The sequence below is a fragment of the Mauremys reevesii genome, linkage group 4, assembly GCF_016161935.1.
Source record: "Mauremys reevesii isolate NIE-2019 linkage group 4, ASM1616193v1, whole genome shotgun sequence".
In the NCBI taxonomy this organism is placed as follows: domain Eukaryota; kingdom Metazoa; phylum Chordata; order Testudines; family Geoemydidae; genus Mauremys; species Mauremys reevesii.
The window spans coordinates 8284864-8310163 of NC_052626.1; the positions used below are offsets into that span (position 1 = coordinate 8284864).

At 54.7% G+C, this 25300-nt stretch overlaps 2 long non-coding RNA genes across 3 annotated transcripts in view; one reads left to right on the top strand and one right to left on the bottom strand.

Annotated features, from left to right (window-relative positions):
- Nucleotides 1–11418, bottom strand: part of LOC120404723 — a 35460-nt gene extending 24042 nt beyond the window's left edge. For both annotated transcript variants that reach the window (XR_005598133.1, XR_005598132.1), the window contains exon 1: nucleotides 11357–11418. This is a non-coding gene — a long non-coding RNA (uncharacterized LOC120404723). The remainder of the gene's footprint in view (nucleotides 1–11356) is intronic.
- Nucleotides 11419–11603: 185 nt separating this feature from the next.
- On the top strand, nucleotides 11604–17070 carry LOC120404724. Its single transcript, XR_005598134.1, has 2 exons — nucleotides 11604–11662; nucleotides 16864–17070. It is a non-coding gene; the product is annotated as an uncharacterized LOC120404724 (long non-coding RNA).
- Nucleotides 17071–25300: the final 8230 nt, after the last annotated feature.

The window sequence follows — 25300 nt, forward strand, 5'->3', positions numbered from 1 at the left end:
GGACGGGATACTGGGCTTGATGGACCTTTGGTCTGACCCAATATGGACGTTCTTATGTTATTTTTTTTACACCACAGAACATAAAACACCTTACACCCCCACTCGCCACATCCCTCATCTCCTCATCCCACCCCCTCCCCGCTGCATGAGCAGGGAGGCAGTGGGAGAAGAGGAGGGATGCACATGGCGATCGGTGGCGGGGGGGCTGAGCGGGGAGGACGGGGGATGGAGAGAAGGGCCGCACATGGCGATCAGTGGCGGGGGGTTGTGCTGGGTGGATGGGGAGAAGGAGAGGAGGAACGCGTGGCGCTGGGGGGGATGGGGGAAGGAGAGGAGGGACGCATGTGGCGAGTGGCGGTGGGGGGGATGGAGCAAGGAGAGGAGGAACGCATGTGGCGAGTGGGGCTGGGGGGGATGGGGGGAAGGAGAGGAGGGACGCATGTGGCGAGTGGTGCTGGGGGGATGGGGAAGGAGAGGAGGGACGATGTGGCGAGTGGCGGCGGGGATGGGGGAAGGAGAGGAGGGACGCATGTGGCGAGTGGCGCTGGGGGACGGGGGAAGGAGAGGAGGGACGATGTGGCGAGTGGCGGTGGGGATGGAGCAAGGAGAGGAGGAACGCATGTGGCGAGTGGCGCTGGGGGATGGGGAAGGAGAGGAGGGACGATGTGGCGAGTGGTGCTGGGGATGGGGAAGGAGAGGAGGGACGCATGTGGCGAGTGGCGGCGGGGGATGGGGGAAGGAGAGGAGGGACGGATGTGGCGAGTGGCGCTGGGGGACGGGGGAAGGAGAGGAGGGACGATGTGGCGAGTGGCGGTGGGGATGGAGCAAGGAGAGGAGGAACGCATGTGGTGAGTGGCGCTGGGGATGGGGAAGGAGAGAGGAACGCATGTGGCGAGTGGCGCTGGGGGATGGGGAAGGAGAGGAGGGACGATGTGGCGAGTGGTGCTGGGGGATGGGGAAGGAGAGGAGGAACGCATGTGGCGAGTGGTGCTGGGGATGGGGGAAGGAGAGGAGGGACGCATGTGGCGAGTGGCGGCGGGGGATGGGGAAGGAGAGGAGGGACGCATGTGGCGAGTGGCGCTGGGGGACGGGGAAGGAGAGGAGGGACGATGTGGCGAGTGGCGGTGGGGACGGGGGAAGGAGAGGAGGAACGCATGTGGCGAGTGGCGGGGGGGATGGGGAAGGAGAGGAGGGACGCATGTGGCGAGTGGCGCGGGGATGGGGGAAGGAGAGGAGGAACGATGTGGCGAGTGGCGCTGGGGATGGAGGGAAGGAGAGGAGGGACGCATGTGGCGAGTGGCGCGGGGATGGGGGAAGGAGAGGAGGGACGCATGTGGCGAGTGGCGCTGGGGATGGGGAAGGAGAGGAGGGACGATGTGGCGAGTGGCGCTGGGGATGGGGAAGGAGAGGAGGGACGCATGTGGCGAGTGGCGCTGGGGACGGGGAGAAGGAGAGGAGGGACGCATGTGGCGAGGGGGACGGGGGAAGGAGAGGAGGGACGCATGTGGCGAGTGGCGCGGGGATGGGGAAGGAGAGGAGGGACGATGTGGCGAGTGGCGCGGGGGCGGGGAAGGAGAGGAGGGACGCATGTGGCGAGTGGCGATGGGGAAGGAGAGGAGGGACGCATGTGGCGAGTGGCGCTGGGGGGGACGGGGAGAAGGAGAGGAGGAACGCATGTGGCGAGTGGCGGGCGATGGGGGAAGGAGAGGAGGCGCATGTGGCGTGTGGCGCGGGGGATGGGGAAGGAGAGGAGGAACGCATGTGGCGAGTGGCGCTGGGGGAATGGGGAAGGAGAGGAGGCATGTGGCAGTGGCGCGGGGATGGGGAGAAGGAGAGGAGGACGCATGTGGCGAGTGGCGGCGGGGGGGCATGGGGAGAAGGAGAGGAGGACGCATGTGGCGAGTGGCGGTGGGGGGGATGGGGAGAAGGAGAGGAGGAACGCATGTGGCGAGTGGCGCGGGGATGGGGGAAGGAGAGGAGGAACGCATGTGGCGAGTGGCGCGGGGGGATGGGGAAGGAGAGGAGGAACGCATGGCGAGTGGCGCGGGGATGGGGGAAGGAGAGGAGGGACGCATGTGACGAGTGGCGCTGGGGATGGGGAAGGAGAGGAGGGACGCATGTGGCGTGTGGCGTTGGGGGGTATGGGGAGAAGGAGAGGAGGGACGCATGTGGCGAGTGGCGCTGGGGATGGGGAGAAGGAGAGGAACGCATGTGGCGAGTGGCACGGGGATGGGGAGAAGGAGAGGAGGAACATGTGGCGAGTGGCGCTGGGGGGATGGGGAAGGAGAGGAGGAACGCATGTGGCGAGTGGCGCTGGGGGATGGGGGAAGGAGAGGAGGGACGCATGTGGCGAGTGGCACTGGGGGGGATGGGGGGAAGAGAAGAGGAACGCATTGGCGAGTGGCGCTGGGGGATGGGGGAAGGAGAGGAGGAACATGTGGCGAGTGGCGCTGGGAGGGATGGGGAAGGAGAGGAGGGACGCATGTGGCGAGTGGCGCTGGGGATGGGGAAGGAGAGGAGGGACGCATGTGGCGAGTGGCGCTGCGGGGATGGGGAAGGAGAGGAGGGACGCATGTGGCGAGTGGCGGGGATGGGGAAGGAGAGGAGGGACGCATGTGGCGAGTGGCGCGGGGATGGGGAAAGGAGAGGAGGGACGCATGTGACGAGTGGCGCTGGGGGATGGGGAAGGAGAGGAGGGACGCTTGTGGCGAGTGGCACTGGGGGGGTTGGGGGAAGGAGAGGAGGAACGCATGTGGCGAGTGGCGCTGGGGATGGGGAAGGAGAGGAGGAACGCATGTGGCGAGTGGCGCTGGGGGATGGGGGAAGGAGAGGAGGGACGATGTGGCGAGTGGCGCTGGGGGATGGGGAAGGAGAGGAGGGACGATGTGGCGAGTGGCGCGGGGGATGGGGAGAAGGAGAGGAGGAACGCATGTGGCGAGTGGCGGGGGATGGGGGAAGGAGGAGGAACGCATGTGGCGAGTGGCGGCGGGGGATGGGGAAGGAGAGGAGGGACGCATGTGACGAGTGGCGCTGGGGGGGGATGGGGGGAAGGAGAGGAGGGACGCATGTGGCGAGTGGCGGCGGGGGGGATGGGGAGAAGGAGAGGAGGGACGCATGTGGCGAGTGGCGCTGGGGGGGATGGGGGGAAGGAGAGGAGGAACGCATGTGGCGAGTGGCACGGGGGATGGGGAGAAGGAGAGGAGGAACATGTGGCGAGTGGCGCTGGGGATGGGGAAGGAGAGGAGGAACGCATGTGGCGAGTGGCGCTGGGGGGATGGGGACGGAGAGGAGGGACGCATGTGGCGAGTGGCGGTGGGGGATGGGGAGAAGGAGAGGAGGAACGCATGTGGCGAGTGGCGCTGGGTGGGATGGGGGAAGGAGAGGAGGAACGCATGTGGCGAGTGGCGCTGGGAGGATGGGGGAAGGAGAGGAGGGACGCATGTGGCGAGTGGCGCGGGGGATGGGGGAAGGAGAGGAGGGACGATGTGGCGAGTGGCGCTGGGGGATGGGGGAAGGAGAGGAGGGACGCATGTGGCGAGTGGCGCTGCGGGGATGGGGAAGGAGAGGAGGGACGCATGTGGCGAGTGGCGGCGGGGATGGGGGAAGGAGAGGAGGGACGCATGTGGCGAGTGGCGCGGGGGGGGATGGGGGAAAGGAGAGGAGGGACGCATGTGACGAGTGGCGCTGGGGATGGGGAAGGAGAGGAGGGACGCATGTGGCGAGTGGCGGCGGGGGATGGGGAGAAGGAGAGGAGGAACGCATGTGGTGAGTGGCGCTGGGGGATGGGGGAAGGAGAGGAGGAACGCATGTGGCGAGTGGCGCTGGGGGGATGGGGAAGGAGAGGAGGAACGCATGTGGCGAGTGGCGCTGGGGATGGGGGAAGGAGAGGAGGAACGCATGTGGCGAGTGGCGCTGGGGGATGGGGGAAGGAGAGGAGGGACGCATGTGGCGAGTGGCACGGGGGGAGATGGGGGGAAGGAGAGGAGGAACGCATGTGGCGAGTGGCGCTGGGGGGGATGGGGGAAGGAGAGGAGGGACGCAAGTGACGAGTGGCGCTGGGGATGGGGAAGGAGAGAGGAACGCATGTGGTGAGTGGCGCTGGGGGATGGGGAAGGAGAGGAGGAACGCATGTGGCGAGTGGCGCTGGGGGATGGGGGAAGGAGAGGAGGAACGATGGCGAGTGGCGGGGGGGACGGGGCGAAGGAGAGGAGGAACGCATGTGGCGAGTGGCGCTGGGGGATGGGGGAAGGAGAGGAGGGACGCATGTGGCGAGTGGCGCGGGGGATGGGGAGAAGGAGAGGAGGAACGCATGTGGCGAGTGGCGCGGGGATGGGGAAGGAGAGCAGGAACGCATGTGGCGAGTGGCGGGGGGATGGGGAAGGAGAGGAGGGACGCATGTGACGAGTGGCGCTGGGGATGGGGAAGGAGAGGAGGGACGCATGTGGCGAGTGGCACGGGGGGGGAGGGGGAGAAGGAGAGGAGGGACGCATGTGGCGAGTGGCGCTGGGGGGGATGGGGAGAAGGAGAGGAGGAACGCATGTGGCGAGTGGCGGCGGGGGGGCTGGGGAGAAGGAGAGGAGGAACGCATGTGGCGAGTGGCGCTGGGGGATGGGGAAGGAGAAGAGGAACATGTGGCGAGTGGCGCTGGGGATGGGGGAAGGAGAGGAGGGACGCATGTGGCGAGTGGCGGCGGGGGGGATGGGGAGAAGGAGAGGAGGAACGCATGTGGCGAGTGGCGCTGGGGATGGGGGAAGGAGAGGAGGAACGCATGTGGCGAGTGGCGGTGGGAGGGATGGGGGGAAGGAGAGGAGGGACGCATGTGGCGAGTGGCGCTGGGGGGGGATGGGGGAAGGAGAGGAGGGACGCATGTGGCGAGTGGCGCGGGGCAGGGATGGGGGGAAGGAGAGGAGGGACGCATGTGGCGAGTGGCGCTGGGGGATGGGGAAGGAGAGGAGGGACGCATGTGGCGAGTGGCGGCGGGGGGATGGGGAAGGAGAGGAGGGACGCATGTGGCGAGTGGCGCGGGGATGGGGAAAGGAGAGGAGGGACGCATGTGACGAGTGGCGCTGGGGGATGGGGAAGGAGAGGAGGGACGCATGTGGCGAGTGGCGTCGGGGATGGGGAGAAGGAGAGGAGGAACGCATGTGGTGAGTGGCGCTGGGGGATGGGGAAGGAGAGGAGGAACGCATGTGGCGAGTGGCGCTGGGGATGGGGGAAGGAGAGGAGGAACGCATGTGGTGAGTGGCGCTGGGGGATGGGGAAGGAGAGGAGGAACGCATGTGGCGAGTGGCGCGGGGGGGATGGGGGAAGGAGAGGAGGGACGCATGTGGCGAGTGGCACGGGGGAGATGGGGAAGGAGAGGAGGAACGCATGTGGCGAGTGGCGCTGGGGGGATGGGGAAGGAGAGGAGGGACGCATGTGGCGAGTGGCGCTGGGGATGGGGAAGGAGAGGAGGGACGCATGTGGCGTGTGGCGCGGGGGGGATGGGGGAAGGAGAGGAGGGACGCATGTGGCGAGTGGCACGGGGGGGATGGGGAGAAGGAGAGGAGGGACGCATGTGGCGAGTGGCACGGGGGGGATGGGGAGAAGGAGAGGAGGAACGCATGTGGCAAGTGGCGCTGGGGGATGGGGAAGGAGAGGAGGGACGCATGTGGCGAGTGGCACGGGGATGGGGAGAAGGAGAGGAGGAACGCATGTGGCGAGTGGCGCTGGGGATGGGGAAGGAGAGGAGGGACGCATGTGGCGAGTGGCACGGGGGGGATGGGGAGAAGGAGAGGAGGGACGCATGTGGCGAGTGGCACGGGGGGGATGGGGAGAAGGAGAGGAGGAACGCATGTGGCAAGTGGCAGCGGGGGCAGAACGAAGCAGGGATGGGGGAAGGAGAGGAGGGATGCACACCATGAGCGGGACCTGGGGCGGGCGGGGCTGGGGATGGGGATGCTGGCGGAAGAGGCAGGACAGGGAGCTAGTCTCCCCAAGGGGAAGCTTCACCTGTCGCCCATGCTCAACCTAGATAAGCTGGATCAGAGTTCATTGACTCCGGCTGTGCTCTGAGCTCCTTCCTGCCTTCCCCTGGGTCTCTGCAGGCTCTTCAGCCTGGAGGTCTGGTCATCTCTTTCCAGGGTGTTGTCCCTGGGCAGCTCCTTCAACAGCTTCCTGGCAGGAGGTCCCTTCTCCAGCCTGCTCACTCCTCTGGTGTCTGCCCTGCCCAGCTGGTTCTCAGCCCTTTTATCCTCCCAGCTGCGGTGAGGCTCCCAATCAGCAGTGGCTGTGTTAACCCTTTGGTTGCTGGATCAGCGTGGGGTACGTGACAGTCCCACGTTACATTCTCCTAAGCAAACTAGAGAACTGCGGTCTACGTGAAATTGCTTACTATATAGGGTGACCAAATGTCCTGATTTTATAGGGACAGTCCCGATTTTGGGGTCTTTTTCTTATATAGATCCTCAGTGGTTTGAGCATTGGCCTGCTAAAGCCAGGGTTGTGAGTTCAATCCTATTAAACATTTATGCCTAATTTCCAGTCTGAATTGGTCTAGCTTCAACTTCCAGCTGCTGGGGAGTGGTATTCCTTTCTCTGATAGACTGAAGAGCTCATTAAATAGTTGTTCCCCATGTAGGTCCCAACTCCCTTTTCCGTTCTCTGCAGCAGGACCTCACACCAGCTGCTTCTGCCGCTCCATGAAAATCTTTTCTGCTGCTTCTTCCCTTTCTCCACCTTCACTCTCCACTTCACTCCAGAAGGGACCCAGCGTCCTCCTGAGCTCTCACATACATAGGCATTATAGCTGAAACCCCTTGGATACAGCGACAGCTCTGTGAAGCTCTCTGCTACGACCACGGTGCCCAGAATGACCCTGCTGGTACAGGACAGGGCGGACCTGGCTGGATATGAGGATACTCTTTGCTGAAGAGTTTGGACCCAGACAGACCCAGCAATCCTTCTGCACTACATCACCTTGGAGACTGTCCCTGGTCCTGTCCAGGGCTATGCACCCAGGGAACAGGCTTCAGCAAATGTCTGACTGATGACACTGTAACCCTGTGTGGAGCTCTGTCCCCCTCTGAGTCTGTTCCCAGCCAAGGCTTACAGAGCCTTTCAGCTCAGATACTAGAAGTTCCTGCTTTCACGTCCCAGGTTCAGGTCCTGCTGTCCCCAGCAGTGTCCCAGTGGTCCTATTCAGAAAAATGAGGCCAGCTCTCTCCTCTTAGGAAGTGCGTCTCAAAATGACTCCCCCACCCCTGATGCGTCAGTTCGGAAGTACCCCACTTCTGAAGGGCTTTCAGTCAGCACTGTCGGTCCCAGAGGCAAGGTTACACGGGGTCTAGCTCCTTGAAGAAAACCACAGCATGTTTGCGTGCAAGACACAGTCACAAGTCAGCTTGGATACAAATAGAAAAGCCCATATGCACAGATTCTGGCTCTGCAACAGAGAGAGGTGGTTGAAATATGGAGCTGCCTTGCATAATCTTCTGGCCTTAATATCAGCTCATCCCACTGCCGTTACACCTTCCTGACGGCTCGCTGCTTTTACGCTGCTTCCCACACTCGTCACGCCGCCTTGTTCCCTCCTTCAGCCTCCTTACAACACTGCGCAGACCGCTGCTGCCTCTGCTGGGCATTGTAATAACAGCCTCTGAGGTCTGCTAAGGCCGCATATTGCTCGAGGCTCCCTCCCCCCCAAGGGACACAGGTTTATAAACAAAAGGCCAGATTCACCCACCTGGGTTCCATCCGTGGAAACCTGGGGGCTCCCAGTAGCGACAAGCCAGCTGGAGCAGAGGGCGCAGCCGTACCAGCCACCTGCAACTCCCACCCTGCTGAAGAGCTCATTGGGGGAGCTCAAGGCGTGGGCGGGGCTGGCCAGTGAGGGGGCCCAGGGAGAGCCCCCAGGAAATGAGCTGATTTAGCCCATCTCCAAAGGTGCCCGAGACAGCCTGGCTCCTGGGGTGTGGAATCCTGGCTGGAGCTAAAGCTGCCCTCGTCTCGCAGAGCTGTGGCCACCCCGTGGTCCTGGGGAGGAATCACGGCTTGGGTGCAGAGAGTTGGGGCTGCTCCCCACAAGGGTGTGGGGCTTTCACCACCCATTGCTCACAGGGGGCGTATTCAAGCCCTATGTGTTTGCACTCATGCTGCTGGGATGTCTGGGTAGGTGGCTTCTTTCCCTGGTAAGCGAGATGTGTGGGCCCTCGGGCAGGATTAGCTCATGATCTTCGCCTGCCTGTGTTTATTCCTGTTAAATACTCATCCCTGCTCAGGGTCATGCTAATAGCCAAAGCAGCAGCATGCAAGCCTGCTCGCTCCCAAACAGCAGCGCAGGGGTCACTCCCGAGGTTCAAGTAAACAAGTTCTCTGTCCTCATTCCACCCTTCCCAGTTTCCAAGTCTCTTGCTATTCAGGCTGGATTGGCTTGACCAAGACCTCTCCCAGCTGCAGGTCTCTGCTGGCATGAAACTCGCCCTGATCCATTCAGGGCTTCGTGCTCAGACTTCTGTTCTTGTGTTATACCTGCTTTGACCATACGATGGTGAGGATTAGATAGGCAGATGCCCTCATGTCAGTCTAGTGCTGCTGGGTCTTGATGCACAGAGATGTCCTCTCTTAAAAACCCAAGATGTCCTCTCTTAAAAAGCTCGGGTCCATGCTGCTTACTGTCCACCTCACAAGTTAGAAACAAAGGATCCTTGTACTCTTTCCAGTTACGCCCTGTTTGATATCGGTGCAGCCTACTTGTTCTACTAGAGGAGGAGGAATCTGGAAAGGCCCCCGTCTTTATAGATTTCTTCCCAGTGTGTATGAGATGTGTCTTTATAATGTGGTAAGTGTAGCAGTGGTACAAGCTAGGAAAGATGGTCCAGTGGTTAGCAGGCTACACTGGGCTGTAAGAGACCGCGCTTCAGTTCCCTGCCCTGCTCCATGCTGCCTGTATGATCTTGAGCAAATCACTTAGTCTCTTTCTGCCTCAGTTTCCCCATTGGTACAATGGGGATAATAGCACTGCCCTTCCTCATGGGGTGCTGTGGGGACAAATTTTAAAGACTGTGAGGTGCTCCAACCCTGTGGCGATGGAGGCCAGAGAAGTACTTACTCCAGACAGGTATGATGTAACTTCTGCCATACCACCAAACAGACTGCCTTTTTAGGCATGACTAGGATGAAGCAAGATGTTTGGAATCTGCCATAAAATGATCTGAACCCAGAGGGTTTTGAGTTACTAACTCACATTGCATCAGAGCACCCTTCTTCCCACAGCACTTTATAAACTATTAATAAATATCTGACCACACTAACTGTAGCAATTTTTTTTTTTTTTACACAGATCCCATCGGCTGTTTTTGGATCACATAACCAGAAAAGGTCACACACTGTTGCTGCATCAGGGAAATACTTGACTTTCAGTGTCATTCTACTAGTGGAGGGAGGAAACCCTTGTTGTCAGTAGTAGGTAGCTGGGGCAGGCTACAATTCTCTTTCCCACCGGCAGAGGAAGCAGCCAGCACTGCAGACAAAAGCCAGACACCTCCAACATCTCATGCCAGAGTGAGAGCCAGACCAAGGGAGCTCAGACACCTTCCCTGGCAAAAAGGCTGCTAGATTTCCCCCCAGGCCTCTCCTCTACTCAGCCCCTGCTTTGAAGGGGTGTCATGGGGTGGGGGAGGAGAGGAGTCCCCAGTGACTGGACCTTTCTGGCCTCTGTGCCAGCAAAGCTGGGATAAAGGGGCTGCTAGTGTTCCAGTGAACTGGACCCATACAGTGATGAAGAATAGCTGTAGCAGTACAAAAATTGTTCGGGCAACTCAGAGCAGTTGTATTCCCTGGGAGTACGAGGCAGAGATTTTCAGACACCCCCACGGAATCAGGCACAGCCATCAGTCACAATGGGTCCTTTGGGAGTTTCTGAAAACCGCCCCCCTACGTCATGTTTCGAAGTGGACTGGATGTCAGGCTGACAGTGTCACTTTAAGCACTCACCTGTCATCCCACACACACTCGCCCTAATTTACCGACAGCCATCGTCTCGTTAAAGTGAACTTTCAAAACAAAACAGGCAAACACGCTAGTCCTCAAAGAGGGAGCTGTCCATGGCAGCTTACAGACACATGCCTGTTGCATTTGGGGAAGGGAGAAAAGAATCTACCCTCGCCAAACCCAAAAATCTCAGAAGGAATTTTGCTCATCCTTAGCAGAATCCACTCTCCAGAAGACACCAAGCATAGAAAATTTCAGCCTGAAAGGTAAATGATTCCTAGTTTCCGAGGCCAGAAAGGACCACTGCGATCCTTCTAGTCCAGTGGTTCTCAAACTTTTGTACTGGTGACCCCTTTCAGACAGCAAGCCTCGGAGTGCGACCCCCCCCTTATAAATTAAAAACACTTTTTTTTATATTTAACACTATTATAAATGCTGGAGGCAAAACACGGTTTGGGGGCAGAGACTAACAGCTCACGACTCCCCCCCCCCGCATAATAACCTTGCAACCCCTTGAGAGCTCCCGGACCCCAGTTTGAGAACCCCTGTTCTAGTCTGACCTCCTGTATCACACAGGCCAGAGAACTGCCCCAAATAATTCCTAGAGCAGAGCTTTTTGAAAAACATCCAATCCCAATGTAAAAATTGTCAGTGATCAAGAATCCATCACGACCCTTGGTAAATTGTCCCAATGGTTAATTACGCTCACCCTTAAAAATGTGCACCTTTTTTCCAGTCTAGCTCGAATTTGTCTAGCTCGACCTTCCAGCCATTGGATCATGTTAGATCTTTCCCTGCTAGCTTGAAGAGCCCATTATTAAATATTTCTTCCCCATGTAGATACTTATGGACTGTGATCAAGACACCCCTTAATCTCTTTGTTAAACAAAACAGACTGAGCTCTTTCAGTCCACCACCAAGGCACATTTTCTATCCTTCAATAATTCTTGTGGCTCTTCTCTGGACCTTCTCCAACTTATCAACATCCTTCCGAAAGGTTTGCTGCTTTGCAATTTCAGAACAAGGCCTTCAGAGTTCCTACTACAGGCGCCCTACAAATCCTATTTCCAATCCCTGTTTGTGTCCCTTCTGGTTGAGCTTGCTCTTCTCTGTCTCGGATGTGCCTTCATTAAAGCCTGCATTCACAAGTTTGTTGCTTCGGCCTACATCGCTTCCACCCCCGAAGCGCATCCCCTCGTAGGTGGGGATGAGGAGTCGGACTCGGAAGTTTAGGTTTTCGGCCTAACTATTTCGGCCAGGGCACGGGGGCATGTTGAGATGAGTTCCTGTCTGCATCCTGTAAAACTTGCCCATACCGGTATTGCCCTGGCCTCTTCTTTTGTCATTCAGTGTTGAACGCATTCTAAGACAATATGCATTTCCTCACCTTTTGGGGGCGAAGCCAGACTTTAAGGCACCTGCTCCCCTACATGGTGTTAACTTTGCTTGTGCCAATCAGAAACGGACACAAACAGGTTTTGGGCCCCGTCCCCTATGACACTTCTATGATGTCATAGTTGGTACTTTAGGCCTGCCTGCCATGTGCAGGCAGGGAGAGGAGAAAGAAAAACGAATCCTGTGTATCCTGTGTACACCCGTAACCGAGCCTGATCACCTCGAAGCCTCTCTCTCAGCTCACGTGTTTCAAACAGAGCTTCTACGTTTGCCGGTCGTTATGCGTTGGTTTGTATTTGTAAGTATCAGTTATTACTAAATGCTGCATCTTTGGGCTTGTCTACACTACAGGACTATTTCGAATCTACTTAAGTCGAATTTGTGGATTCGACCTTAATAAGTCGAATTTGTGTATCCATACTAAATACACAAATTCGAACTTCTGAGTCCACATTCACGGGGCCAGCTTCGACTTTGGAAGCGGTGCACTGTGGGAAGCTATCCCACAGTTCCCGCACTCCCCGCTGCCCATTGAATTAGGGATTTCCCCCAATGCATGCTGGGGAAAATGTGTCGTCATTGAACCGTCAATCACGCCTCCTGTCTTCCTTGAAAGCGCCGGGCGGAAATCTGTTCGCGCTCTTGTCTGGTCGGTTACAGCTGGACGCCACAGCACTGCGAGCATGGAGCCCGCTGCGATCATCGCTGCACTTATGGCCGTTGTCAACTCCTCGCACGTTATCGTACACCTCTTCCACAGTCAGATGCTGAGAAACCGGGCGAGGAGGCTCCGGCAGCACGGTGAGGAGAGTGGCGCAGACCTCTCAGAAAGCAGGGTACGCCGGGCAGTGGAGATCATGGTGGCAATGGGTCAAGTTCATGGTGTGGAACGGCGATTCTGGGCCCGGGAAACAAGCACAGACTGGTGGGACCGCATAGTGCTGCAGGTCTGGGATGACACAGAGTGGCTGCGAAACTTCAGGATGCGTAAGGGCACTTTCCTTGAACTGTGTGACTTGCTGTCCCCTGCCCTGAAGCGCAAGGACACAAGGATGCGAGCAGCCCTGAGTGTGCAGAAGCGAGTGGCCATAGCCCTCTGGAAACTTGCCACGCCAGACAGTAGCGAACCACTTTGGCGTGGGCAAATCTACCGTGGGGATTGCTGTCATTGAAGTAGCCCACGCAATCGTTGAGCAACTGCTCTCAAAGGTAGTGACTCTCGGAAATGTCCAGGTCATCATAGATGGCTTCGCCGCGATGGGATTCCCAAACTGCGGTGGGGCTATAGATGGGACTCACATCCCTATCCTGGCACCAGCCCACCAGGCCAGCGAGTACATTAACCGAAAGGGCTACTTTTCGATGGTGCTGCAAGCTGTGGTGGACCATAGGGGACGTTTTACCAACATCAACGTCGGGTGGGCGGGCAAGGTTCATGACGCGCGTGTGTTCAGGAACTCTGGTCTGTTTAGACGCCTCCAGGCAGGCACTTTCTTCCCGGACCACAAAATAACGGTTGGGGATGTGCAGATGCCTACAGTGATCCTCGGGGACCCGGCCTACCCGCTAATGCCCTGGCTCATGAAGCCCTATACAGGCGCCGTTGACAGTGAAAAGGAACTCTTCAACTACCGGCTGAGCAAGTGCAGAATGGTGGTGGAGTGTGCTTTCGGACGTCTCAAGGGGAGATGGCGGACCTTACTGACTCGCTCGGACATCAGCGAAAAGAATATCCCCGTAGTTATTGCTGCATGCTGTGTGCTGCACAATCTGTGTGAGAGCAAGGGCGAGACCTTTTTGGCCACTTGGGAGGCTGAGGCAAATCGCCTGGCTGCTGTTTACGATCAGCCAGACACCCGTGCTGAGAGAATATCCCAGCGGGAAGCGATATGCATCAGGGAGGCTTTGAAAGCGAGTTTCCTCGGAGAGCAGGGTAACCTGTGACTGTCCACTTGATTTTAAGAGAGCCTGATCATAAACCAAGTTTCCCCCACTTCCGAAGGACGTTTTAAAACTAAGGACATGTTTTAGTAATTAATAATAAATCTTTCGTTACTTTGCATTTCTCTTTCTTCGTTGAAACATGGAAGCATTCTGTGCTGGTTAAGGTGTGCACTGATGGGTGGGTTTGCAGGAAGGGGCGAGGGGTGCCATCTTTGGATCGGGGTTAACATGACGGCTGTGGGTTTGGGCGTTGGAAGGGGTGAGGGGTGGGGAAGGGTGAGTATCTGCCCCTGGATGAGGTCTCTTTTTGGGGCTCAGGGCACCGGGAGGATCGTGACTACGGTCCAAGTGCATGTGAAGGAAGCCTGCCTTTACATTCGGGATGGCAGGCACCAGGACCCTGAACAAGCATACACATCAAGGAAAGACCCGGGGCAGCATACACCACACAGACTGTCCCTGGTGCCTAGTGACTGCAGTCTGTGTGTGCCCTGCAGTTGACCCTGCAGCCAAGTCTGTACCATGGCACTGTGGGCTATGCAGTGAAATTACAAATCCCCCCCCCCCCACGCAGAAGAACAGAAAGTCTTCTGACACCAGAAACGTGACGGAAACAGTCAGTAACACCAAACCGCTTTTAATAATGTAGTACACAGTGGGGGGTTTGAACTTGGAGTTGGGACTGGTTGATGCTGTAAGGAAAGAGCTTGTACAAATTTACAGCGCGAGAGTTGTCTCGAACATTATCGGTGTGCTGCGGTGCAGGGACAGTTCTCACGGCCCCTACCGCCCCTCCGTCTTGTCACTTTGGGTGAGGGGGGGACAGGACTTCTTGGCGTTGGAGGGCGGTTGCAGATGCACTGCAGGGGGGCTCTCTCCTCCTGACTGCGGTCTTGCAGAACATCTACAAGGCGCCAGAGCGTGTCCGTTTGCTCCCTCATTAGACCAAGCAGCGTTTGAGTCGCCTGCTGGTCTTCCTGCCGCCACCTATCCTCCCGTTCCAGGTGTGTGCGATGCTGCTGACACAGGCTCTCCCTCGACTGTCTCTGCTCTGCCGCCTCCGCTCTGGAGCTGGCCATCAGTTCCTGGAACATGTCGTCCCTAGTCTTTTTCTTTCGGCGTCTAATCTGAGCCAGCCTTTGCGTGGGGATGCCGGGCAGTCCGGGAAGGAGCCAAGCTGTGTGATGCGAAAAAGTAGGTGATTTCCTTGAACAAATACATGTTTGCCAACAGTAAACACAGTCTAGTCAGTTTCAGTTAAGACGACCAAACAGGGAACCAAGTCTCAGGAGATCTCGGAACTAGTCCGAGATTTCGGAATACGCTCTCATTGGCGGCGCGATTGCACTTGATAGCGCAAGCGAGAGAGACAGCTGCATCCCTCTTGCACAAAGTCCTGGTAAGCCTTACAGTACAGAGTGCTTATCAGTTAGTGCTTAGCTGTGCTCTCCTGCTGGAGGCAATGTGCAAAGCAGAAAAGATGACCGTTTTGCGGCACCTCCCGCCAGTGAACGGGAAAGATCCCTGTATGCTTTTCCTCTGTGGCCTGCAACACGTGGCTGTTAAGCGAGGGTCATTCTTATGCAAAGTAAAACTCCGTTAAGCGAGAGTCATTCTTATGCAAAGTAAAAGTCTACCATGCACAATAGTAACAGTACACTAATTCCACTAATTAGATGCAGCACTTCCACAACGACATCACCCTGAGGCGTGTCAGGAGGACTCAGAGAGAGCGGATGCTCACAGAAGCCCTGCACAGACCAGGACCATACGCTGCCATGCTCGTCGAGGCGATGGTCCCCCTTTACCTGAGGATGGCCTGGCGCGGAAGAGTGTGCTTCAACGGAGCACCCAACAAGGCACCTCTACCACGGAACCTCCTGCTGAGGCTTTTCCAGCTGCTCTCTGAGAGCTTTTTTGAACTGTCCCCAGAGGACTATTGCTCCATTGCTGTATGTGTAGACCTGCTGTTTGTATAGTTTCATATTTAAAATTTTTTATATAGTATTTCTATTTTTTATATATATCCCTGTTTCTTAAAAAAATAAATGTTTCCCTGTTTGTAGCACTTACCGCCTGATCCTTCCCCTGATTCCGAGTCCGGGTTAACGGGCGGGGACGGTTGGTAGGGGATCTCTGTGAGGGTGATGAAGAGATCCTGGCTGTCAGGGAAAGCGGGAGTGGGTTCGATGTCGCCTGCGCCGTCCTCAAAAGACCCTTCCTCATCTTCCCCATCGGCGAACAGGGAGGAGGAACTGTCCCGGTACACTATTCCGTCCTCGGAGTCCACCGTCACTGGTGGGGCACTGGTGGCAGACCCACCTAGAATGGCATGCAGTGCCTCGTAGAAGCGGCATGTCTGGGGCTGGGCTCGGGCGTCCGCTTGCCGCTCTGACTTTTTGATACCCTTGTCTTAGGTCCTTCACTTTCACGCGGCACTGCATCGCATCCCGGCTGTATCCTTTGTCTTTCATGGCTTTAGAGACCTTCTCGAAGGTCTTCGCGTTCCGCTTGTTGGAGCGCAGCTCCGAGAGCACAGACTCCTCGCCCCACACAGCGATCAGATCCTGGACTTCCCGGTCACTCCATGCTGGGGACCTCTTTCTATTCTGGGATTGCCCAGACTCCTCTGCTGGAGAGCTCTGCATCGTTGCTGGTGCTGCGGAGCTCGCCCCGATGTGCAACCAGAACGTCAGATTCAAACCGCCCAGACAGGAAAATGAATTCAAATTTTCGCGGGTCATTTCCTGTGTGGCTGGCCAGAGAATCCAAGCTCGGACTGCTGTCCAGAGCGTCAACAGAGTGGTGCACTGTGGGATAGCTCCCGGAGCTGCTAAGTTCGATTAGCATCCACACCAAGCCTAATTTGAGCTAGCAAGTGCGAATTTAGCGTTACTCCACCTGCCGGGGTGGAGTACCAAATTCGAACTAAAGAGCCCTCTAGTTCGAATTAAATGGCCTCCTGGTGTGGACGGTTGAGCGGTTAGTTCGAATTAACGCTGATAAATTCGAATTAAAGTCCTAGTGTAGACCAGGCCTCAGTTTATAAATATTGTTAGTAGATATTTTAGTCATTGTGTGTTTTAAGTTTCATTAACTCTATTAGCTAATCATATGCTCCTCCCTTACCCCTTGTAATTATCCCCAATAAAACTTTAAATTGATTAATTTTAGTGTGTGTGTGTGTGTCTGCAGTTTGCATCGTGACCCATACTCTCCTTGCATCCCTTACCAATATAGTCTGTTGCCACGTGCAGCCTGGTAAATAACAGGCCTGCATTTTCTTTTGCCCCTGCGAGTCCGTGGCAATCTACAGGCACATTTTCTATCCTTTAATAATTCTTGTGGCTCTTCTCTGGACCTTTCTCCAACTTATCAACATCCTTCCGAAAGGTTTGCTGCTTTGCAATTTCAGAACAAGGCCTTCAGAGTTCCTACTACAGGAATTGGCTAAACAGCCCTAAGGGGTTTTTAATTGATGCTATAAGAAAGATAACCCGAGCGGCTTGCTAAGTGTTGCAGAGACATTATAACAAGCTATTTCTTTCACTTTAGCACTTAAGAAAGGTTTGCCCTGGAATGAAAGCTGTGGCTGCAGACCGGCAGAGGGTGAACCGTCTGCTTCGGAGAGTGTGGTGACAGCAGAAGAGAAAGAACAGTGAAAGCAAAGGCCTTGCCAAAGAGCAATTACTGAAAACAAACAAGCGCAGTACAAGATTTTTCAGCTGTCAATTTCCATTAAAGCTCACCCCTGTGTTATCAGCCCTATCAGCTTTAAACCTCAGCCTGTTGTGGCCGCTATTGAGAAACTAGACAGTATTATACACAGATCTCTGGTTTTCTTTAAGGGGAAGTTATGCTGGAGGAAATTGCCATGTAGGATCCATTCAATGCTCCATTTAGCACAGTTTCCTGCCTGCAATAGTGGCCAGTGCCAGCTGCTTCTGAGTAACGCACAAGGAACCCTGTAATGGACCTGCTGTAACGATGCTGGTTCTGGCGGGACCCAACTGCGAGTGCCAATTCAGGACAAATTGCTTAAAACAGGGCAGTCACAACCCAAGGCTGGGGTTTTTTTACCTCTAAGGCAAACCAAACCAGCCAGACCAAGAAGACTTTGTTTTCACCCCCCTGGCTAACCACAAGTCACACAAGCAATTCCCTTAGACACTCCAGTTTCCCAGTATCACCACCAGCGCCTCTCGTATGGGGACAAATGGTTATGAAAACCAACACCCCAGTAAAAGAAAAAAGTTTCTCTTGATCCCAAAGGATCAAGCCCCAGACCCAGGTCAATATAGAAATCAGATCTTACCCACAAATCACAGTGTTGCCAATCCTTTAGAATCTAAAATCTAAAGGTTTATTCATAAAAGGAAAAAGATATGGATGAGAGCTAGAATTGGTTAAATGAAATCAATTACATACAGTAATGGCAAAGTTCTTGGTTCAGGCTTGTAGCGGTGATAGAATAAACTGCAGGATCAAATCAAGTCTCTGGAATATATCCACAGCTGGGATGGATCAACAGTCCTTTGTTCAGAGCTTCCGTTTGTAGCAAAGTCCCTCCAGAGGCAAGAAGCAGGATTGAAGACAAGATAGAGATGAGGCATCAGCCTTTTATAGTCTTTTCCAGGTGTAATTACACCTCTTTGTTCTTACTGTGGAAAATTACAGCAAAATGGAGTCTGGAGTCACATGGGCAAGTCCCTGCATTCTTTGCTGAGTTACAAGGCGTATCTGCCTCCTCTCAATGTGTGAGTTGTATAGTTGATGGTCCTTAATGGGCCATCAAGCAGGCTAGGCAGAGCTAACACCAACTTGTCTGAGATGTTTCCCAGAAGCACAGTGTAAGTTTGAAATACAGACAGTATAGAGCCAATATGGGGATCGAAGTGAAAATCCAGAGGTGGATAAGGAGCTGGTTAAAGGGGAGACTGCAGAGGGTAGTATTGAAGGGGGAACTGTCCGGTTGGAGGGGGGTTACCAGTGGAGTTCCTCAAGGCTCGGTTTTGGGTCCGATTTTATTCAATCTATTTATTGCTGACCTGGGAACCAAGAGTAGGAGTGGGCTGATAAAGTTTGCGGATGACACCAAGTTGGGGGGTATTGTCAATTCGGAAGAGGATCGGGATATTCTCCAGGGAGATTTAGATGACCTTGTAAACTGGAGTATTAGTAACAGGATGAAATTCAATAGTGAGAAGTGTAAGGTTATGCATTTAGGGATGTCTAACAAGAACTTTAGTTATAAGCTGGGGACGCACCAGTTGGAAGTAACGGAGGAGGAGAAGGACCTAGGAGTCCTGGTTGATCGCAAGATGACTATGAGTAGGCAATGTGATGTGGCCGTTTAAAAGCTAATGGTCTTGGGTTGCATTAGGCGAGGTATTTCTAGTAGGGATAAGGAGGTGCTAGTCCGTTATATAAGTCCGTTATGAGCGCTAGTGAGACCTCATTTGGAGTATTGTGTGCAGTTTTGGTCTCCCATGTTTAAGAAGGATGAATTCAAACTAGAACAGGTACAAAGAAGGGCCACTAGAATGATCCGAGGAATGGAAGGCCTTCGTATGAAAGGAGACTTGAGGAGCTCGGTTTGTTTTCCTTAACCAAAAGAAGGATGAGAGGAGATATGATTACACTCTTTAAATATATCAGAGGATAAATACCAGGAAGGAGAAGAATTATTTCAGCTCAGTGCTAATGTGGACACGAGGACGAACGGATATAAACTGTCAGTCAGGAAATTCAGGCTTGAAATTAGACGAAGGTTTCTAACCATCAGGAGTGCAATACTGGAACAGTCTACCGAGGGAAACAGTGGGGCGAAGGACCTCCACGACTTTAAGATTAAGCTAGATAAGTTTATGGAGGGGATGGTATGATAGGATAACGGGCTTAGTCAATAGGTCAATTATGTGCCTGGTATGATGTAACCTTTTCCAGAGGGTTTGGCTGGAGAGTCTTGCCCGCATGCTCGGGGTTCAGCTGACCGCCATATTTGGGGTCGGGAAGGAATTTTCCTCCAGGGAAGATTGGCTATGGCCCTGGAGGTTTTTCGCCTTCCTCCGAATGGGGCAGGTTTCACTTGCTAGGGAGTGGGTGGATCGGCTTATGTGGCCTGCATCTTGCAGGAGGTCAGACTAGATGATCATAATGGTCCCTTCTGATCTTGAATTCTATGATTCTATGATTCTATGAATATTCATAACTTCAACTACAAAATTGATGCACACATACAGACAGCATAATCATAACCAGCAACCCATAACCTGGTCTTAGACACCTTATATGACCCCCTTTATACAACATTTGGTGCCACTACAGGACTTTGGTCGCAATCATGTTCTATATGGTCCCAGTTCAAATCAATAATTTGACACCTGCATATAGGAAGAAACTTTCCTCCAAACCAGGACATTTATTTTAGGCCATGTCTACACTGCTTAGTAAGCCTAGGGCTGTGAGACTCACACCTGCAGACTCAGTGTTTCCAAGCCCATGGTTTGAGTTTGCCAACATATCCAGCCGAGCCATTTCTGGATCACATGCTCCCAGCAGCTGGAGACAGCAACATGGATCCCAGCTTGGTGGAAGAACTTCTTCAGCCCACATTGTCAGTCCGATTTCAGGGGTCGAGCAGAGCATCTCTGAGATGCAGGTGGACAGTGGTATCTGATCTGCTGAAGGCCACTCTCAGAGGGGGACATTGGCATGCCAGCCATGACCCCTCTGACACTGCTCCTGCTTGCTGCCATAGCTGCACATTACCCATAAGTAGACCAGTGCCTCTAGGGCAGGCCACAAGCATAGGATGGGGGGATCACATCGTCATGCAGACCTGAGATGACCAGCAGTGGCCCCAGAGCATGGGCGGTGGGTATAAGAGATTTGGGGAGGATATGCCGAATGCAGCGCACCTCCCTTTAGAGGCCTGCCGGCCCGCCACCTTCAAAACCCCACTGCCGGAAGCTCCCAAGAAGTGGAAGCGCCACCAGTGCCCAGACCGTGGCCCCACCCACGCTCCACCCGCGGGTTGCTATAGCCATCTGGAGGCTGGCTACTCCAGACTGCTACAGGTCTGTTGCTAACCAGTTTGGCATTGGCACGTCAGCTGTGGGAATTGTTATGGTGGAGAGTTTCATCGGGACTCTGATGAGCTCCTGAAATAATTGCTGGCTTTGAGAGCACGGGCTTTCCATGCCGTGGTCACTGACGGGACTCATGGGCCCATTCTTTGCCTTCCACAAAGAGCACGTGGGTACAGCACCACAACGGGTTTGAGCGACATGGCAATTTCCTGCAATACCCTGGACAAACCTTACTGAATTCAGTTGAAGTATTTTAGCAGTTTGCTGTATTAAAAACGCAAATGTTTGTGTATTATTGTGGGATTGTGTGGAACATCTGTAGGAGGCAGACATGGCTAACGTAAGCCCTGGGAAGAGTCACGAGCTTCGAAGGACTCCTGTAAACAATGTGCCAGAAAAGAATGAACTTTTAGTTGAATGGGTTTCCTAGGAAAGACTTGTGGGGGAGGGACAGGCAACTTCTCACCTCCGGACCCGAACTTTTGAAGCTATGCCCTGAGAAGAAACCCATTGTCTGCTGCTCACCTCTTCCCAAGGGTCCAAGATCAGACTGTGTAAAAGAGTGACTCACCGATCCATGGGGGTGCTTGTACTGAGCTGTTATGATCTTGTGACCCCAGAAAAACCCCTAGGTGGAGTTGGAAGAAATTACTCCTACCAGAGCCCTTGCTGGAGCTGAAGGTGTTCTCTGGTAAGTTTATTAGCATACAAGTAGGTTCTTTAATTGTTTTAATGATTTCTCTATAATGCTTTCACCGTAAGAATAAACGTGCTTGCTTAGAAAGAGCTCAGGAGTAAATTACGCTGTTTATAGCCTCTGAGGAGAAGACAAAGCAGGCCTGCTTAGGCGGTCTGACTTTCTGGAGAGCTCACAATGGAGGCAGGGAACTGTGCAGCCTGGAAAAACCCTGGTCAGGGAGGATAGAGATGCAGGTCTCTCCCCAAGAGAGGTGACAGCCGAGGAGCCTGGAGTCTAGTGTAGTTGCCCTTGCTGGACCACGACAGGTGCAGTTGCTCTGAATTGTGACAGTTTGCCCTATGCAAGGAGCACATGAGTACATCAGCCGCAAAGGGCACTACTCCATCATGATGCAGGCCCTGGTCAACCAGAGATGCAAATTCACAGATACTAATGTGGGGTGCTTCCAGCTCCTGGGAATCAAGTGAGACATTTGGAGATGGATGAGCTGGGAAACACAGGCTTAGGGGGTTGTGGGACAGCACTGGCCGACTTTCCAGACCTGAGTCTGGCTACCTGGACTGGAGCTGCAGCTGCACTCAACCCAGGGCTGGCGCTTCCACTAGGCGACCCTAGGCGGTCACCTAGGGCATCAGGATTTGCAGGACGGCATTTCACTGCCCTCGGCAGAAATTTGGCGGCGGGTCCTTCACTTGCTCCGGGACCCGCCGCCAAAGTGCCCCGAAGAGACGGAGCGGAAGGACCCCCCGCCGCCGAATGCTCAGAGGAGGAGCGTGGCCACCTAGGGTGGCAAAAACCCTGGCTCGGCTTCTGACTCGACCTGCATTCTAGCAGGACGATGGCCTGGCCCCAGATCACTGGCCTGCAGGCCCAAATCTTGAGGACTCTCTGGCCTGACTCAGCCCAATCTGTGTGTGGGTGCCAGTGGAGCATTCAGCGCCCAGGTTTCCTGTGTAGCGTAGACAGACCCAGATTAGCTGCCTCTTCCAAGAAGTCGCAGCGTCAAATACACAAGAACCAAGCCAGTTTCACAGCAGCTTATTCACAAGGGTGAAATTGCCATGAATCCAGTCAGCAGTTTCACTGCTGAGCTACTTTCCCCAGAGACCTTCTGACAGAAAGCCATGAACAGCCCCCGGGACAGACAATGGAGCTGGTCACAATCTCCTTTCCTCACTCAGCAGACAGGAAGTGCTGGCTTTCAGCACTGGAGGAAAAGCTCCTTCTACTTTCCAGTAACCACATTAGCAGATCTTCACATATTTCCAGACCCAGCGGCTGCTCCCAACAGATGAAGCCCCTAGCAATGTCCAGGGACAGCATTTGGGTACCAGTCCCAACAACCTGCCCAGCAGCAGGGATAGATGCTGGGGTTCTCCCCAGGGCACTGGGTGATATTAGCCTGTAGTTGTTCAGCTCTCTTGCTACCAGGCACAAAATCCTGGGACCTCCTGAAGTCAGTGGGAGTTTTGCCAATGATATCAATGGAGCTGGGATTTCACCCCAGGCATCTGGCAAATGTAACGGCAAGCAGAAGCATCCTGTGTGGGAAAGCCGAACGAATTAGGCAATGAAGCAGCTGCAAATCCCAGCAGCTGCATCCCTGAAAAGGCACGAGAGGGCCATACATGTGGGTATAGGACCCATAGGCAGGACACATACACGGCCTCACTCACTGCATTCCACTCGGGTGGTGTTGTCACATATGACACACCCAACCTCAGAATAAATGTTTTCTTTTGTGGCTGGATGCCTCATGCCTATGTCACTTGGAAGGTCGGGTGAGTCACCCTCCGCCCCCATCACATCCCAGCAAGCGGGAGCTGTAAGACAGGATGCAGGGGTGAAGCCAGAGCCAGGTGGGGCGGGGGGGGGGCCTAAGGAGATAAACAGCACTGGCAGCAGGAGATGCGTGTTCAGGATATTAACCTTCACTAATCAGGAAGCATATAAAGACGAGAGAGGCGGTTTTGCTTAAGTGCCAGCAGATCAAATACAAGCAGCTGAAGAAGGCGCTAAAACAGACTGTGCAGGGAAGGTAGCAGTGTATTTTGGGGATACACTGGCCATGCCAACAGCCTAGTTCAAAGTAAAACAACCACCTCCAGCTACTGTGAAGATCATGGTGTGTAATTATAGAAATCAGCAGGCTCTGTTATAACAGCATCTCAGTCAGCCCACGCCCACCTCCCCACACCTCTCTGCGCCTCCGGCTTACTCTGCTGTGTGGACTGAAATAACCCAGTTTGCCACTGACTAGTGCCAAGTTCCCCTCCAAGGCAGGAGGATCTAGCGGTGGCAACAAACCATTGTTTCACAAGAGCCATAGCGGTTCCCCTCCCCCCAACCTTTGTATTATTTGTGGTCGGCTCTGCCCTGTTGCATCAAAGGGACAGTATTTTCGGAGTGCTGGCTGCTGTGACCTTTGCTTAGCTGGTTGGGAAAGAGAGGAATTTCACAGCTTGTTAAACTCCTGAGCAGATGACATCTCACTCTCTTCTTATCTAGTCACGTTGCTAGGGCCCTGCCAAATTCATGGCTGTGAAAAACATGTCATGGACCATGAAATCAGACCTCTCCATGAAATCTAATTGTAGGGGAGGGGCAGGGCTGGGGAAGCGCCCGCTGGGGGCTCCTAATCCAACTGCTAGTCCCCTCTGGGCTGGGGAAGGCTGAAACAGACGCTTCCCCTGCACAGCTGCTCTGGGGAGGAGATCAGACCCACCTCTTGGAACCTACCCCAGCTGCAGGAAGTTGCTGGAGGTGGGTCTGATCTCCCCTATGCTGCTGGGACGAGTGCCTCAGCCAGGGGCTCCTAACTGTGAGTCCTGGCCGGGCTGAGGCGGGACAGGACTTGCTCCTCCCTGGCATGGCCACACTTGGAGGGAGATCAGACCCACCTTCAGGTCCCTCCTGCAGTTGCAGGAAGCGCCAGGACTGGGCAGCAGCCCAAGAGGTATAGAACAGGGCAATTGGAAGCGCTCCACCCTGTTTTACCTTCCTGGCTTCTGTGAAAGTAGATTCGATTTCTCCTCTTTACTATGGCTTGATTGATGCGTAATGTATCCCCAGCCCCATTCATTTGCATACTTCCAGTTAGAAATGAGCAGCCCATTTGCAGCAAGTAATTTCTTCCTGTTTTTTTTGGGGGGGGGGTTGCCTTTTAATCGAGTTTTGCCTATTTTTCTGTTTGCAAATTGTCCATGAGCAGCTTGTGGTTTTTTCCCCAAATGCTCAGAAAGTTTTGGCAACTGGTTCTTGGCTTGCAGCTCTGCCATGAGCATTTTCCTGTGAGTTCACAATATCCAAAATTCAAGCAGTGGTTAGCTTTCATTGGACACCAGGTGGGCGGGAGGAAGGAAGGGGGAAGATGCCACATACGATTGTCCCCATTCCCTTATCGAATGAACATTTCAGCCTTATATTGCCAAGGCAAATACTGATTCACTAGAACATTCCCCGCAGTTAACAAAGAAAGGAGGAAGATTCATTTTGAAAGGCAGACTTTAGCTGGGCTTCTCAGATCTAGATCTTCCCCTGATTTTCATATCAGCCATCTGCCTGTCTCCCCTCGCTTTGCACTCTGGCTACCTGTAGGGAATTTTTCTGCAGTAACCTCCCAGATCTATTTCCACTAAGCATCTTTCTTTGAGAGAGAGACAGTCAGTTAACACCTCAGATGAGCTCCTGTCAGCAAACGGTCCCATTAGCTATTTCTGGCTGGGCTGCCTCTTAATTACACTCTGAGTGGAGGTTCTCACCAGATTACAACTCAGCAAAAAGTCTGTCTGCCCTGTGAAAGCTGTGGTGACTTCACTCTTCCAGGCTTTCTCTCTTACCCACCCATCTTTCTAGATCTCTGATGTCTCTGGCAGTCAGGGGTGGGTTTAGGGATTTTGCCGCCCCAAGCACGGCAGGCGGGCTGCCTCCGGCGGTTTGCCTGCGGAGGGTCCGCTGGTCCCGCGTCTTCGGCGGACCTGCCACAGGCGTGCCTGCGGGAGGTCCTCCGAAGCCACGGCACCGGCGGACCCTCCGCAGGCAAACCGCCAGAGGCAGCCTGCCGGCCACCCTCATACCACCAGCAGAGCGCCCCCTGCGGCTTGCCGTCCCCAGCACACGCTTGGCATGCTGGGGCCTGGAGCCGCCCCTGCTGGCAGTTGACAGGCATCAATGTCTTTCCCCCAATCCCAGCCAACTTTTG